The sequence below is a fragment of the Octopus sinensis genome, linkage group LG2 (assembly GCF_006345805.1).
Source record: "Octopus sinensis linkage group LG2, ASM634580v1, whole genome shotgun sequence".
Classification (NCBI taxonomy): domain Eukaryota; kingdom Metazoa; phylum Mollusca; class Cephalopoda; order Octopoda; family Octopodidae; genus Octopus; species Octopus sinensis.
In genome coordinates, this window is record NC_042998.1 from 180,658,678 (window position 1) to 180,674,501 (window position 15,824).

Sequence of the window (15,824 nt, forward strand, 5' to 3'; positions counted from 1 at the left end):
AGCAATGACAGCGTTACTCTAAGTTCCAATAAGTTATAACATTTGTACATTTTATTGCGAGTGGAGGCACATGGCCTAGTGGTTAGAGCAGCGGACTCGCGGTAGAGGGATCGTGGTTTCAAATCTCAGACCGGGCGATATGTGTGATTAGCGAAACACCTAATCTCAACGCGGCTCCAACAGAAGGTAATAGCGAATTTCTGCTGACTCTTTCGCCACAACTTTCTCTCACTCTTTCCTCCTGCATCTTGCAGCTCACCTGCGACGGACCGGCGTCTCGTCCAGGTGGGGAACCTATACGCCAAGGAAACCGGGAAACCGGCCCTATGAGCTAGGCGTGGCTCGAGAAGGAACAAACAACAAAACAACAACAACATTTTATTGAGACAGGTTACCGCAGCAACATACCTTTAGATGGCAATTGTACCTGCAACTTCAGCTGAGTCAGCATCAAGTTCTACGTTACGGGCTAAACCGGTGTAAACTATAGTGCTTCAGGTCCCTACGTCGTACATGGAACACTTTCCTTCGCGTGCATCTTGTAACTGCGTTTACATTGTATTTCGTGCTTACGAAGAGCTTTGGTGACGTCTAGAATCTCAAACATCTTTTTCATAAAGAGCTTCAAAATTTCCAAAGGCTAGGGAAATGTTTGACGGATTATAAACATATAGACATTTCTCATCGTTTTATATTTTTATCCAGGTTTATTGCATATTCACCTATATGTTTCTAGCAATATGTTTGAAACAGTGATGTTCCGAAAGTCACCATCAACTTTTGTATACTGTTATAGACTCATCTTCAAGATGGAGTAATGTTGGTGTGTGTTACTGCTTCTATATAGGCAAGATAAATGAGAGCGTTGTGTAAAGTATCACCGGAATTTGAGCTTTTCACTGTCAGACTGTAGGTCATCAGGAATTTATAAATCAGATATCTAATTTTGTTTTTCCCTTTTGTTGTCTTTGAGCTTATTTTAGCATTCTACTGTGTTTTAGATATTTCTTCCTTCATCAGTCTGGTACTTTTGTAAGAATTCTATAGGAACATCACAAAACCTGGCCCATTTAGTCTTATAAAGAAAGGCTGAAGACGCTCGACTTTTATTCCCTCGAAAAACGACGACGCCGTGGTGATCTCATTCTCGCTCACAACATCATAAGCGGAAAGTGTAACCTCTCGAAAGAGCTGTTCTTCACTCCTGCCCCAGAGCGTGGGCTGCGTGGTCACTCCGAAAGGCTCTATCTACGACGATTTCATCTCAATCGAAGGAGAGGAGCTTTCTCCGTCCGGATTGCGGATCCGTGGAATAAGCTGCCGGACGAGATAGTGAAGATGCCGACGATCGCTCAGTTCAAAGTCTCTCTTGACCAGAAATGGCCTGAACCCTTTGTATGACCACCCTCGCTATACATAACTCCCTGTCCCTCTACATGGCCTTGCTTTTGTTTTTTGAGCCAAAACAAATTAAATTAAATAGTTCGTTTTGTGTGGTCCGGTGTACTACAGTTGTTCCTTGTTTTCGGTGATTCTAGAAGAGTAGAGGGCATATATAGCAAACACAATGCTTCAAATTTTGGCACAAGGCCAGCAATTTTAGACAGGAGGGGTAAGTTGAATATACCGACTCCAGTATTTAACAGGTACTTTATTTCATTGACTCCGAAGAAGTGCCTCTACACGTTGTCCGGTTTGTAAACGATTCCGCCCAGCACGCCGGTTTAAAACTTTTCTATTTGCAATTGAATTTATTAATTACACCAAATATTAGTAGCTCAACAGGGAATATGAATAGAGTCATCTTCAGAAGAAAGTGATACTAGCCTTTGCTACAGTGTATTTAGTCATCGAACCTATTTCAATAACCATATTTCAATTTGTTACAACTGAACAGAGAAATTGGTTTGAATATAAAATCTTGGCAGAATTATTAAATAGTCAAATAAATTCATCGATGATCATATTAATTATATCAATTCAAGCTTGATGGAGTGGTTTACAAACTAAGAGTCTTTGACTGAGATTTCATCCAAGAAGTATTATTTTCTTTCTGGTCGCTCTGTCACTTCTATCGTTGTTTGTTCCCTTTGTGAGGATTTAATCTTTCAGAGTGTTTCTGCAAGTAATTAGTTGTCAGTCGCCATAAAAATAAAGATATGCGAAATTTTAATGAAGATTCTTAAATAATTCAATGCATGAGAAGAAATTGCACATCTTTATTGTTTTATTCTTGGGCTCAATTTAAACATTTTTAATCTATTCTGTATTGTTTCATCAGCAAAAATAGAAACAAAATTATTTGTTATTATTTTTGTTGTTGTTTTTGTTGTTGTTGATGGTGGTGATGATGATGATGATGATGATGATGAATATGGCAGCGGCGTTGGTGGCTGTGATGGTGGTGGTGGCGGTGGTGATGATCATTATCATCATCATCATCATCATCAATACGTCATCATATTTTCTACGAATACAAAAACGAAAGGGCCTTATGCAGCTGGAAAACTAATATAAGATAGCCAATGTGGCACAAAAATAATTCTTGCAAAGAATAATAGAAGTCTAATTCAAACAGAAAGGAAAGAAAAAATAAACAAAGCAAAATTATTTTCTGTCTTCAAGGAAACCAACCAATACAAAACAGAAGTTGAAATGACAGATCGCTATAAAGAAAAGAGCAATTAAAAATTAAAACTATGAAAGCTTTAAAATCTAATCTAAAATTAGAGATACAAATGCCATGATAAAACATTGACAAAAAAAAACCTTATATGGCCAATACTTGTGAAGGCGAAACATGGTGGAATTAGGCAAAGAAAATTTAGCGGAGAAACGAGGAACCGTAGTTGTGGCAGAGAATCAAAGTTTCTTCGCTAGAAACTACCTAAGTACGTAATGAAGCAAAATACAGTAAGTGCAAAATACGTAAATATAGACAAGAAACAATCCCAGAACTTATATTAGATGTTAAGTCTGCATTATGTTGTAGCAACAGAAAGGAGTAGTGGGGAGGAAACGCTCTTGGTAGCACAGGAACAGGTCGTAAGGGAGAATTAGATTATGAGGATGATATGTCTACAAGCCTGCTTACTCAAATGAAGAATGTTCGATGTTTCAGATGAGACCACAGTTCTCATTTTATTGGGATGTTCACAGTTACTTCACATGTTGGCGTTTGGAATTTGGGCACAAAGTGTGGCTTTCCATGCACAGAAAAATCTATAACAATTTTAAGTAAATAGAAATGCAAGGATTCCAAAATGACATGATGAGGTTGTAAGCATTCCTGAATGGAAAGAACAAAACACAGAAGGCTGGGTATTTTAGTCGTCAGCTACAAAATAAGGTATTATAATTAACGTGGCATGTCTATTTGACATAGGAGTAAAAAGGGAAAAAAAGAAAAGTTTGAGCAATGTATCAACTTGAAGTATAAGGGTCTCGAGTGTTGGAACAGGGAACTCAATAAGACCATAACACTGCCGATTATTATTGGTGAGTTGAGAATAGTGCCAAAAAATCTGACCAAAAAACTGAAAAAAAAACTCACTTTATATAAATGCAGTACTGAAATCCTGCAATTCAGATTTCAGCAAAAATGGAAGAAATTCAAAGAATAGCGCTCCTATTGGAAACTCCTCATACCCTAAGTAAATTTTGTCAATGTTATTCCAAAAACATTTCAATCTGAGTACTTTTAAATGTACATAATAACATACATCTTTTACTGTCATCTTAAGATCACATTATCATTTTATCACCAAATTACTATTAAAGCAAGCTTTTAATTTTCTTATATATTGACAGATTGTGCATGACCTAAAATATGCTATCCTAGACATAATACTGACTTGAAGTACTAACTTCTAGTCTCTTGAGGTCCCTGGATGAGACTTGTACAAATACAAAGCAAAAGCTAAACATATAATAATAATGATGATGATGATGATGATGACGATGATAATAATAATAATAGTAATAATAATAATAATAATAATAATAATAATAATAATAATAACAACAACAACAACAACAGTAGTAATAATAATAATAATAATAATAATAATAATAATAATAATAATAATAATAATAATAATAATAATAATAATAATATTGGCCCTTCTGGGAAGTGTGAAGTTGAATAATTTTTGCCTATGTGGTTTTATTTGTTTGCTTGTGTGTGGTGGTGATGGTCTTGTTGTTGTTCTGGTTGTGTCTGTGTTTGCTGTGAGTGTGGTATCTGCAGTTTTAGATGTTTGTGTGAGTGTTTGTTCTTGTGTCTGTTTGCGTTTGGGGGATTTTGGTGGTAGAGACGGTGTTAGTTGTGTTGGAGTTTGGGGGGAGATGTTTGCGTGGGTGGTGTCTGTATTTTTTTATTGTGGGTCTTGTTATGCTTTGTGGAGTTTTTCTTTCGTTCTTTCTTTTTTGTTTTGGGGGGCCTTTTGGGTTTTCCTTCATTATCACTACAGGAAGATGAAGAGTCAGTGGTTGTGTGTATGTATCTGCGAGTATGTTTATATTCTTATTTTCTTGTGTATTTGTTGGTGTAGGAGAATGGGGGAGCTTTCTCCGTTTTCCCCACGAGTGGTTTATGTCTTTGATGGTGTTTTGTTTGTTGTTGCTGGTTGTTGTTGTTGTTGTTGTTAAGCAACAAGACGGGTAAGGGTGATTAGGTGATGGTCTAGGGCTTAGGACCGGGAGATCCCAGGCCTTAAAAGAAAAATCTTTGGTCGTCTTATTGACGCCCGACGCCACTGGGAGGTAGACCTCGAAGTCGCTGGAAATGGAGATCTCCCGGTCCAAATTATTGAACGGCTGTTTTTGCTGCTGGGTTTGCAGGTGCTGGTGCTGGTTCTGGTCTTCGTCCAGCGTAGGCACCAGTGGATGCGTTCGACCTCTTGCACTTTTGTCATTTGAGGACAGAAGGCTCGCAAATGAGTAGTCTCTCCACAACGAAACAAATCAGCCTTCTGCTCTCAGTTATTTTGTGCAATACTGTCCCGTTTTGGAGATGGATGTGGTCTGGGCTTCTTTTGAAGTTATCGGGCTTGATCTCCAGAAGTATCCCCAGATCCACCCCGGACTGTAATGCCTGGCAGTTTTTGTCACCTCCATCGGAACGGTATTTGACCTTTGCTCGATCACGCATACCAGAAAACACCACATGTCAAACTCTGGGGGAATCCTGGGAATGGGGACATGCGCTATTCTTTTGCCCATATGGGATGAGTACATAATGAAATTGCTGGTTTTGCAAAGGCTCATTGAGTGCTTCATAGCAAAGGCCTCTAACTAAAAAATTACCGAAATGGTGCCGTATTGTCTGCCCCTCGCTGTGTACTCGGTATCATCCCTGATACATCTCAGCACAGCTTCAATATATGCCTGTGCTATTATATTATATCACTGGTTTGGTTTGTCTCAGCTGAGATGCATCTGAAATGAACTGTTATTTTTTTTCACCGCTTCAATTGCCTCTTTTTGTACGGTTAAGTTGGCCCAGGTTTGTTCATGGTTGATGAGCATCCATGCCTGGGCCAATTTCTCTTATTTTTTTGTGAAGTCTATCCTGTAACGTGGTTTCATTTTGCCTGCTACTGCAGCGAACGTTTTCTTGTTGTTGTTGTTGCTGCTGCTGTTGTTGTTGTTGGTAATATTGGTATTGCTATTGTTCTCGTTGGTGTTGGCTTTATTGCTACTGATCCTTTGCTGTTTGTTGTGGCGGTGGAGTTGCAGCCGCTTGTTTTGCGGCCACCATCACCGCTACAAATGCTGGCTTCAATTTCTTCTGGATCACTGCTATTGTTGGTTCTTCTTCTTCTTCTTCTTCTTCTTCTTCTTCTTCTTCTTCTTCTTCTTCTTCTTCTTCTTCTTCTTCTTCTTCTTCTACTAATCAAGACTCACGCCATTAGCCACAAAGAATAATCTCTAATTCGAGCCTACTGTAAGCTACTAAGAATGCGTGCGGCAACTTTAAGATCCACCCCCCATCCGCGATAGACGGTTGCACGGGTGCGAAAGCTACGTTGTTATTCTCATTCCGTAAACGGTGGCTTTTCACGGGTGGACAGCTGAACCATCCTGTGGTACAGAAGATTCGCAATCTAGACTAGGGTCTGAATGTTTACCACACCATAGTGGGTTACACCATGTTTGCTCTGCTTTTTGGCAGAAGTAAGAAGAAATAGTGAGACAAAAGTTGTGGTGAAAGAGTACAGCGGGTTTCACTACCCTCCCCCGCCGAAAGCTCGTGGAGCTTAGGTGTTTTTGCTCAATAAACACTCACAATGTCCGGTCTGGGAATCGAAACCACGTTCTTACGACTGCGAGTCCACTGCCCTAACCACTGAGCCATTGCGCCTCCACTCTGCTACTGCCGTCTGTGTTGCTATCACCGCGACTGTTGCTTGTGTTTTAGCCGGTTTTGTTACTGTTACTACTTGTCGTGGTGTCGCAGCTTTTGCTGTCTCTACAGCCACCAACATTACTGCTTCCGCCACATCTACCATCGACACTCCTGTCACTGCACCTGTTTTCGTTGTAACTAATTTCACAAGCTTCGTGAGCTTTCACATTGCTTAGGCCGCTACTGTTGTTGTTGTCATCGTTGTTGTTGGGAGTGATATGAGGGAGAGAAAATCTTCTTCTGTGGGAAGGATGATAGGAGAGATGGCTTTCCTCCTCAGTGCTTCCATGGTTGATGATGCCGATGATAATGGTGATGATGACGCCATCTTGTGTGTTTGTTTTTTTTATGATTTTCTGAATGCAATTTATAATTAAATGAATAAATACTGCCCCGTAGGGCAAAAATAGCCACAGGAAGCCAATCAACAGCTTCTTAGTGTTCTAATAATCAGTTTATAAGAAAAATTAATAACACATATTGTACAGACAAAGTGAAAAGCACACTTTAAAACATAGCTGAAGAAACGTGTTCGAAAGAACGCCTTACATTTCCCACAACGAATAATAATAACGGTTTCAAATTTTGCCACACGGACAGCAATTTGTGGGGAGAGGATGAGTCAATTACATCGACCCCAGTGCTCAACTGGAACTTATTTTATCGACCCCGAAAGGATGAAAGGCAAAGTCGACCTCGGCGAAATCTGAACTCACAACGTAACGGCAGACGAAATACCTATTTCTTTATTACCCACAAGGGGCAAAACATAGAGGGGACAAACAAGGACAGACATAGGTATTACGTCGATTACATCGACCCCAGTGCGTAGCTGGTACTTATTTTAATCGACCCCGAAAGGATGAAAGGCAAAGTCGACCTCGGCGGAATTTGAACTCACAACGTAACGACAGACGAAATACCGCTAAGCATTTCGCCCGTCGTGCTAACGTTTCTGCCAGCTCGCCGCTCGCAATAATAATACTAATCCTTTCTACTATCGGCACAAGGCCTGAAATTTGGGGAAAGTGGGATAGTTGATTACATCCACCACAACTGGTACTTATGTTTATTGACCCAAAGAAAGATGAAAGGCAAAGTCGACGTCGGCAGAATTTGAACTCAGAACGTAGCGACGGGCGAACTACCGCTAAGCATTTCACCCGGTGTGCTAACGATTCTGCCAGCCTTATTAATAATAATAATAATAATATAATAATAATAATAATAATAATAATAATAATAATAATAATAATAATAAACGATGATTATGATGAAGACACAAATGATGAAAATGGTAGTAATTATTATTTTTGTTATTGCTGTTGTTTTTATCTTTGTTATAAATCATCCGCATCAACATCATCATAATCATCACCATTATCAAGCTAATACACGCAAGAACGTTATCTTGGAGTGAGGTGACAACACTTTTCCTCAAGTCTCAAGAATCTTTCTTATGATTCTGGCAAAATGTAGAATAGTACAATTCTATAGGTAGATGATACGAGTCGCAATTCCAATATCTCACAGTCTTATAGGTAGCATTTTAGGTGTTGTTGCACCACTTACCGCAAGAATAATTGTTGCTTATTTTCCACTCTCTTCATGTCCATGACTAGATCCTGATATTTTCCAATTTTTAAAAAATTTCTTTGGTATTAACTACATTGACCTCGAAATATGAAAGACAAAGCCGACTTCGGCAGCATTTGAACACTGAACGTAAAAACGGATGAGATGTTGCTAAATGTTTTGCTCGGCATGCTAACGATTCTGCCTGCTCACCGACTTATAATCCTTTTTACTGGAAGCACAAGGCTTCAGATTTGGGAGAAGGGATTAAGTCGACTACATTGACCCCAGTGCGTAACTACTTCTTATTTAATCGAAAGACAAAGTCGACCTCCGCAGAAATTGAACTCAGAACGTAGCAACGTGCGAAATATCTATTTCTTTACTACCCACAAGGGGCTAACACAGAGAGGACAAACAAACGGATTAAGTCGATTATATCAACCCCAATGCGTAACTGGCACTTATTTAATCGACCCCGAAAGGATGAAATGCAAAGTCGACCTCGGCGGAATTTGAACTCAGAACGTAACGGCAGACAAAATACCGCTTAGCATTTTGCCCGGCGTGCTAAAGTGTCGGCCAGCTCGCCGCCTTATAATGATAATATAAGAAAAGAAGTCTTGTCGTTAAACAATAGTTTTATTCAAACATTAGTAAATGTAAAACTCCAGGATTTTTATCTTTTATTATGTAATTCACTAAACATTCTAAAGTAATCACATAATTTCTACAATGGCTATTAAATAAATTAATTTCTACAATGTTGTTAAATAAATTAATTTGTTTCTTCTATTAGAGTATATGACAACAGCAATGCTATCATCTTTTCTTTAGTAGTGTCAATCTATGTAGCTTTTACATAGCAAATATTATATATATATATATAATATATATATATATATATATATATATATATATTATATATATATATATGTATGTATGTATGTATATATTTATGTATGTATATGTTTATGTATGTATGTATGTGGGAAATTTTTTCCCACACGCGCAAATATATATATATTTGTGTGTGTGGGGAAAATTTCATTATGGACATGCTTCACTGAAATAATAATTATGCTATTGTGTAACGTTTTAGTGTGGAGTTTTACCTAATTTTATTATTAGTGATCTGTAAGGCAGCGAGCTGGGAAAAACGCTTAGCGGCAAACCTACCGGCTTTGCGTTCCCTGTTCAATTTTCATCGAGTCGACTCTGCCTTTCATCCTTTTGGGACGATAAAATAAGTACCAGTTGAGCATCACGTTTGATATAAAAGACTAGCCTACTCCTCATAAATTTCAAGTATTGTGCCTCTAGTAAAACGATTTACACTGGTGCTTATGGATTTTGTTTCTTTAGTTTGGAGAAATGTTTCCTAGTAATTTTCGGGTGCTGGTTTCAAAAGTGAAAACCATTTTCCTCTATCACGTTAAAATTTTTCGTAAACTCAAATGTCCATTGTTCAACATTCTGTAAGAATAGTTTTGGCTTCATCAAATGCAGGCCCCTGTATGGAACTTGGCATAACATAATTTTTCAATATCATTAAAAATATGTGCAACTACAAAACTGAAAACAAAAGTCATGGTTTAAGTATCTTCAGTGAATAAAAACCATCAAACTTGAGCAACTTTCACTATTTTCAATCTGACCAGTTTAAAATGTCATGGCAATCATAGAATTCTTTATACAATTACATGTTCATAAACGACAGAGTTCTGTGGTCCTTGACATCATGCATGTCTTATATTTATGGAATTTGTTTGCAGATATGCCCACGCTGTACTTTGTTTAGAATAACTATCATTGCAAACCAGGTGCAACATATTTTGTTGAACCTTCTAGTATTTCTTATGAAAATTGGTATTTTGAATCACCTTTAATATTTAATTGAGGTCACATGCGTCAAGGCGATTTTTGTGAAGCATTGTCAAAGGAATATTGAAAGAACTTCATGGTATGCACGCTCTTTATGAAATTTGCTATCACAAATCTGTATTTGCTTACATTCTAACAGCTGACAATTCTTGAAATGCTTTTCACGGGTGACAACTGGCTTCAGTATATGCTTTGTATCTCAGAAATATGGCCTGCTGCGAGAGAAGAGAATGCAGCAACTGGCCCGATGTCTTCTGCTACATTTGTTGATGTTAAATTTTACCTAAACAGCGAAAGAATATCACAGATTTGTGAAGAAAGCTTGCCTTACTTCGGCATGAAACTGGGTGATCAAGACAAAGTCTTGGCACCTCATACAGTGTGTAAGCCATGTGTTGAAGCACTGAGACGGTGACTAATTCAAATGTTTAAGCAGTAAGATTCCAGCTTTTGTCTTGTGAGAAAATTAATGTAGATGTGTTTAACTGGCTAGAAATTTAGTGTCTACTGCAGGACGTGCAGCTTTTTGAAGAACGTGTCTGGTGGTGAAAAAGAAACATGGAAAGCTTTTGCCACAGTTGTGTCTGATTTCCTGGGGAAAAGAAAGCCATTAAATTGTGCAGATCTTATTAAGCAGTTTTGGGGTACAGGACTGCAACAGCAGTGTAAAAGTGTATTTCCTGCCCAGTCATCTGGACTATTTCTCATAGAAAATCATTTTGTAATAAGTGATGTGCAAGGAGAAAGATTCTCTTCGAGACCACAAAGAATAGGTATCAATGCAGGTGGAACATAAACATGATAGTTGACTGCTTCTGGTCTCTGCAAAGAGACTGTCTTAATGCAAGTTATTCACGTGAAGTAGCAAAGAGAAATTTCAAATAATAAAAGCAGCTGACCAACCCTATTACTTACGGGATATGCAATACAACTATACTTATTCAGAGTGTAAGCTTTAGAAAAAAAACTTTGACGAGATAGAAGGAAACTACTGTAGTTTTGAAATTCGCATGCCAATTTTAGTCTAAATCATGGGACAAAAGCAAACTCAACAGAAATTATGTTCAAAATTGTTCACCAGTATTCTTTGTTATTTTTGCTTCGTTTGGAGCAACAAGGCAGTGTGTCTATACTGGCGATGAGCTGAGAATAGTGGAGGATCATTCATATATGTATACAGCAGGTTTCTTTCAGTTTCCGTCGACCAGATCAACTCACTAGGTTTTGGTCGGCCCAAAGCTATTGTAGAAGACACTCCAAGTTGCCACGCAGTGGAACTGAACCCAGAACCATATACTTGAGAAGCGCGTTTCGTACCACACAGCCACCCTTGGACCTACCTAATGTTTCTTTCATATATTTTTCCTATCTAATTTTACTTTGTCATATGTGATATAATGTGAGCTAGTGATTCGTTATTGGGGATACATGGTCAGCTATCAACAAAGTATGGTACTCAACACAACTGTTATATACAGGAATTTTACATCTTTCGACTTGACTTTGCATCTGGATTAGTAAATTACATTAGTCATTTGAAGGTTATTTCAACGGCTTGCAATTTTGAATGTTATTGTTGATGTGGAGAATTTTGCCTTACGTGGCTTTTTCTAATAAATTATTAGAATTGATTTATGGCTGAGTGTAATACATATTGTGCTCTGCTAAAATATATTTTTTTTTAAAGTAAAGGATTCATTTGTTTTATAGCCATCGTGCATTTGCATCAGATAATATACTTTATGTTCGGGTTATTAGTTTTTACTGGTTCTCTGTATGTTGTTTTCATTGTATCGAATTTCTTTCAATAATGTTGCATGATATTAGATCTGTGTCGTCAAAAGTATTAGCAAAGACGTTACTAGCTACAGTTTGTTTTAAACTATGGATTTCTTTGCGTTCTGCTACGTAATTTTTTGTTGGGGTCTATTTTGTGTTTTTTTTTTTAGTAAAATCTAAACATTTTTCTTTGAAATAAATTTATGGCTAAAGTGTTATATCTTAAGTTTTATATCTATTCATTATTTTCATTTGTATATAGATTCAGTTATACTGATAAAATAAATAGATTTAGTTATACTGATAAAATAAATAGATTCAGTTATACTGATAAAATTTATGCATTATTTCTCTTTCTTATATTCATACTGCAGAATGGGATTGATGAACCACTTAAATTTTAACTTACATTCAATACTTGGGTTTAAAATAGTTACTTTACGAAGTGTTTTCTTTGTCTGAAAACTTCTACCTTATGATTGTTGGTGTATACTGAATTTATTGTAGTATATTTTATATATATATATATATATATATAATATATATATATATATAATATATATATATATATATATATTATATATATATATATATAAATTTTCTAAAGCAAAAATATAAGTATCGTTCGTTTAATATACTTTTTGCTTATGTTATTTACGTGCCTAATTTTTAGCACTTAGAGCTCTAATCAAACAGAGTACCAAACAACGGAATGACTGGCCATCACAACCGGCGGCCGCTCCTGACGATTATTTTTTTAAATGATATTTAACTGTCCTGGAGAGGGATTGATGATACTCTCCAATAGGCAAACACGTAAACAATTTTCTTTCATATGGCAGATAGGTTATGGTGCTAACCAACTTTTCACCAAGTACATTTTCGATGTCTGCTCTCTCTAAATGTTCCCTTCCTTCCCCATCCTTGTCATTTGATAAACACATACATGCATTCACACGCACACACTACACGCGCGCGCGTGCGTGTGTGTATGCATGCAAATATTCATGAATGTACATAGATATAAATGTACATAGATATAAATGTATGCTGGACATCTGCAGTATTTGGCTTTTTATTTACGGTAATATGTAACTACTTTGTTCGTTTAATGACTGTGTCATCGTTGATAGTCCAGCCACACCACTGAGTTTTATCATTGCGATAGCAAGAGAAAAGACCAGTGCCACCAAAATTCAAAGCGGTAGCAGTGGCTATCTCCGCCATTGTCTCCGCAGTTGGACAGGAACAGGTGTTGAGCCACGGATGAAGCGACGTTACGGTGCTGTTCTCGCAACACTTTTACCATATCAATTAAAAAATTAACAAACTAGTAGCTCCAGGTTAATGAAGACATCTTAGAAATATCTTCGACACAGACGGATAACAGAAACACACACACATACCTATATACTTGGATACACACATATCTGAGTAAGTCTGGATGATCACGGTAACATAAAATAAAATAAAAAAATATGCATATTTTCATTTCATGCATACTTTCCTTTCATTTATTCTTCAGAGACATTGATTACAACCACAAATACATTGATTTAAATGAATTAAGATTTACTTTATGTGTAGATTTACTCATGTGTAGAGTTACCACACATCCAACCAAAAACACACACACATGTGTATGAGCGCATTTGTGTATCTTCATGCATATATAATTACTAATTAGTCCGATGGTGAATAGAGTATTGTCCATGGACTTTACATATATGCTAATATAACAGAAAAAGAAGTGGTTGATGTCCAGTTTCAACTTACATAAGCACGCGTGCCTGTACAAACTTGCGTGTATGAATTTGTTTCTCGTATGTATGCAGGTTTTTATATGCGAATAATTTTGAATTTATAGGTAGAAGACTGGGCCACACTATCGTAAAGGATAAATAACTGCAGATAATCAGAGTATCTCATCATTCCGGCAACACTCTCTTCATGTTAAATATCATTGTTTCATACTTCAGGTGCTGTTGAAAACAGGAAAACTTAACTGTCATTTTCTCCACTCTCTCATAATTTACCCAAAGGCAAAATTCTCTCTGAACAACACGCAGCTTCAGGTGCTATATAAAAGTTTTTTTCTCTGCAATTAAGTTTTCTTTGAAAATATATACTAAAACCCCAACTTCCTTTACCCACTTTAGGCCAAATAACGAGAAATTTGCTGATATTCTTACCATTCTAAAGAGCAGCCGATAAGGAGATTTCTGCAGCTTTCTCCCAAGGACTCGATCATCATCTATGTTGAAATGGTTTGTTAAAACACAAATATATATTTGTTGCAGGTTGTGCGCATAAACGATTGAGTATACTTCGATATATTACCTGGCAGAACCGTTAGCACGCCGGGCGAAATGCGTAGCCGTATTTCGTCTACCGTTACGTTCCGAGTTCAAATTCCGCCGAGGTCGACTTTGCCTTTCATCCTTTCGGGGTCGATAAATTAAGTACCAGTTACGCACTGGGGTCGATATAATCGACTTAAATTCGTTTGTCTGTCCTTGTTTGTCCCCTCTATGTTTAGCCCCTTGTGGGTAGTAAAGAAATATATATTACTGTACATTTTTCTATCGGCCAAACCAACTCCAGTGGGATTCGAATAAGGAAAGTAGCAGACTAATGATATGATAATTAAAAGGTGTTTCTCAATCCATGTTTGTTTTTTTTTATAGTCTGAATGTTTTCCAATCACATCAAATAGATTAATAACAGAAACAATTCAACTGCCAACTAAAAGCAATAAACTTGGAAAATAATAAGCATCTCCAACACTGACACTTCAAGCCAAATAATAAAAACGGCAAGAACAAAAGTATGGATATTTAAGAATAATGAGAGACATTAATTAGTTTGGTGTGTTCTCTCTTTCTCTCTTTCTCTCTCTCTCTCTCATTCTCTCTTTCTCTCGCTTCCTCTCTCTCTCTGCTTCTCTCTGTTTATCCATGCAACTATATATCTCTTTCTAATTCATTAATTTAAGCCCCACATCTATGTGTGTGTGTGTGTGTGGGCGTGTGTGTGTGTGGGCGTGTGTGTGTGGGCGTGTGTGTGTAGGCGTGTGTGTGTAGGCGTGTGTGTGTGTGCGCGTTTCTCTCTCTCTCTCTCTCTCTCTCTCTCTCTCTCTCTTTCATCGCTGTAATATCATTTCTCTGCAATATCATTCTTTGCAATATCATTTCTCAAGGATCATCAATATAGTTAGTCACAGCTGTCGATCTGTCATAATCATTCGACTATCATTAATATCAGCCTAATTTACACACACAAACACACACACACACACACACATACACATACAAACACATTTCTCTGTCTCTATCTCTGTTTCTGTCTCTGTCTGTCTTTCTTTCTTTTTCTCTTTCTGACAGTCTTTCTCTCTCTTTTCCTCTCGCCCTCTTTATCACGATCTCTCCACCTCTCTCTTTCTCTCACTCTCTACCTTTTTCTCCTTTCTCTCCTTTCTCTCCCTCTCTACCTTTTTCTCCTTTCTCTCCTTTCTCTCCCTCTCTACCTTTTTCTCCTTTCTCTCCCTCTCTACCTTTTTCTCCTCTCTCTCCCTCTCTACCTTTTTCTCCTCTCTCTCTCTCTCTCTCACACATGCACAAACCCTTTCTCTCACCCTCACTCTCATTCCCTCCCTCTTTTCTATTGATTTTATTGCTACCTCCTTTCTCTGCAACTTCCCATTTGTCTCACTCTCCAGATTCTCTGATACTTTATCCTTCACTCTCATCCATCTTCAGTCCATATATTTAAAAAAAAGAAAATTCTACCAATTCTTCGTCATTATTGTCGTATCATCTCTTTCTTGCATTCTTTCTCTCCCCTCCTCACTCTCTCTCTTTTTCTGTCTCTCTCTCTCTGTCTCTCTCTCTCTCTCTCTCCACTCCTATATTCTCCTCTCCGTTCCGTTCTCTCTCTTACCTTGTTCTCAATAATTCAAAGATTCATCGGTTTATTTTTGTTTTCTTCTTTGGTCATTTATTTCTTCATGAAATACCATTTCAGCAATGATGAATTGAGTGTCAAATTTGTGTTCCCTCAACGAAATTTAAAGAAAGGAAAAAAAAAATTTCATATAGATAAATGTGTTTGTGTGTCTCTATAAATGCGCGCATGTATATATAAATATATATATACACACACCAAACACGCACCTACA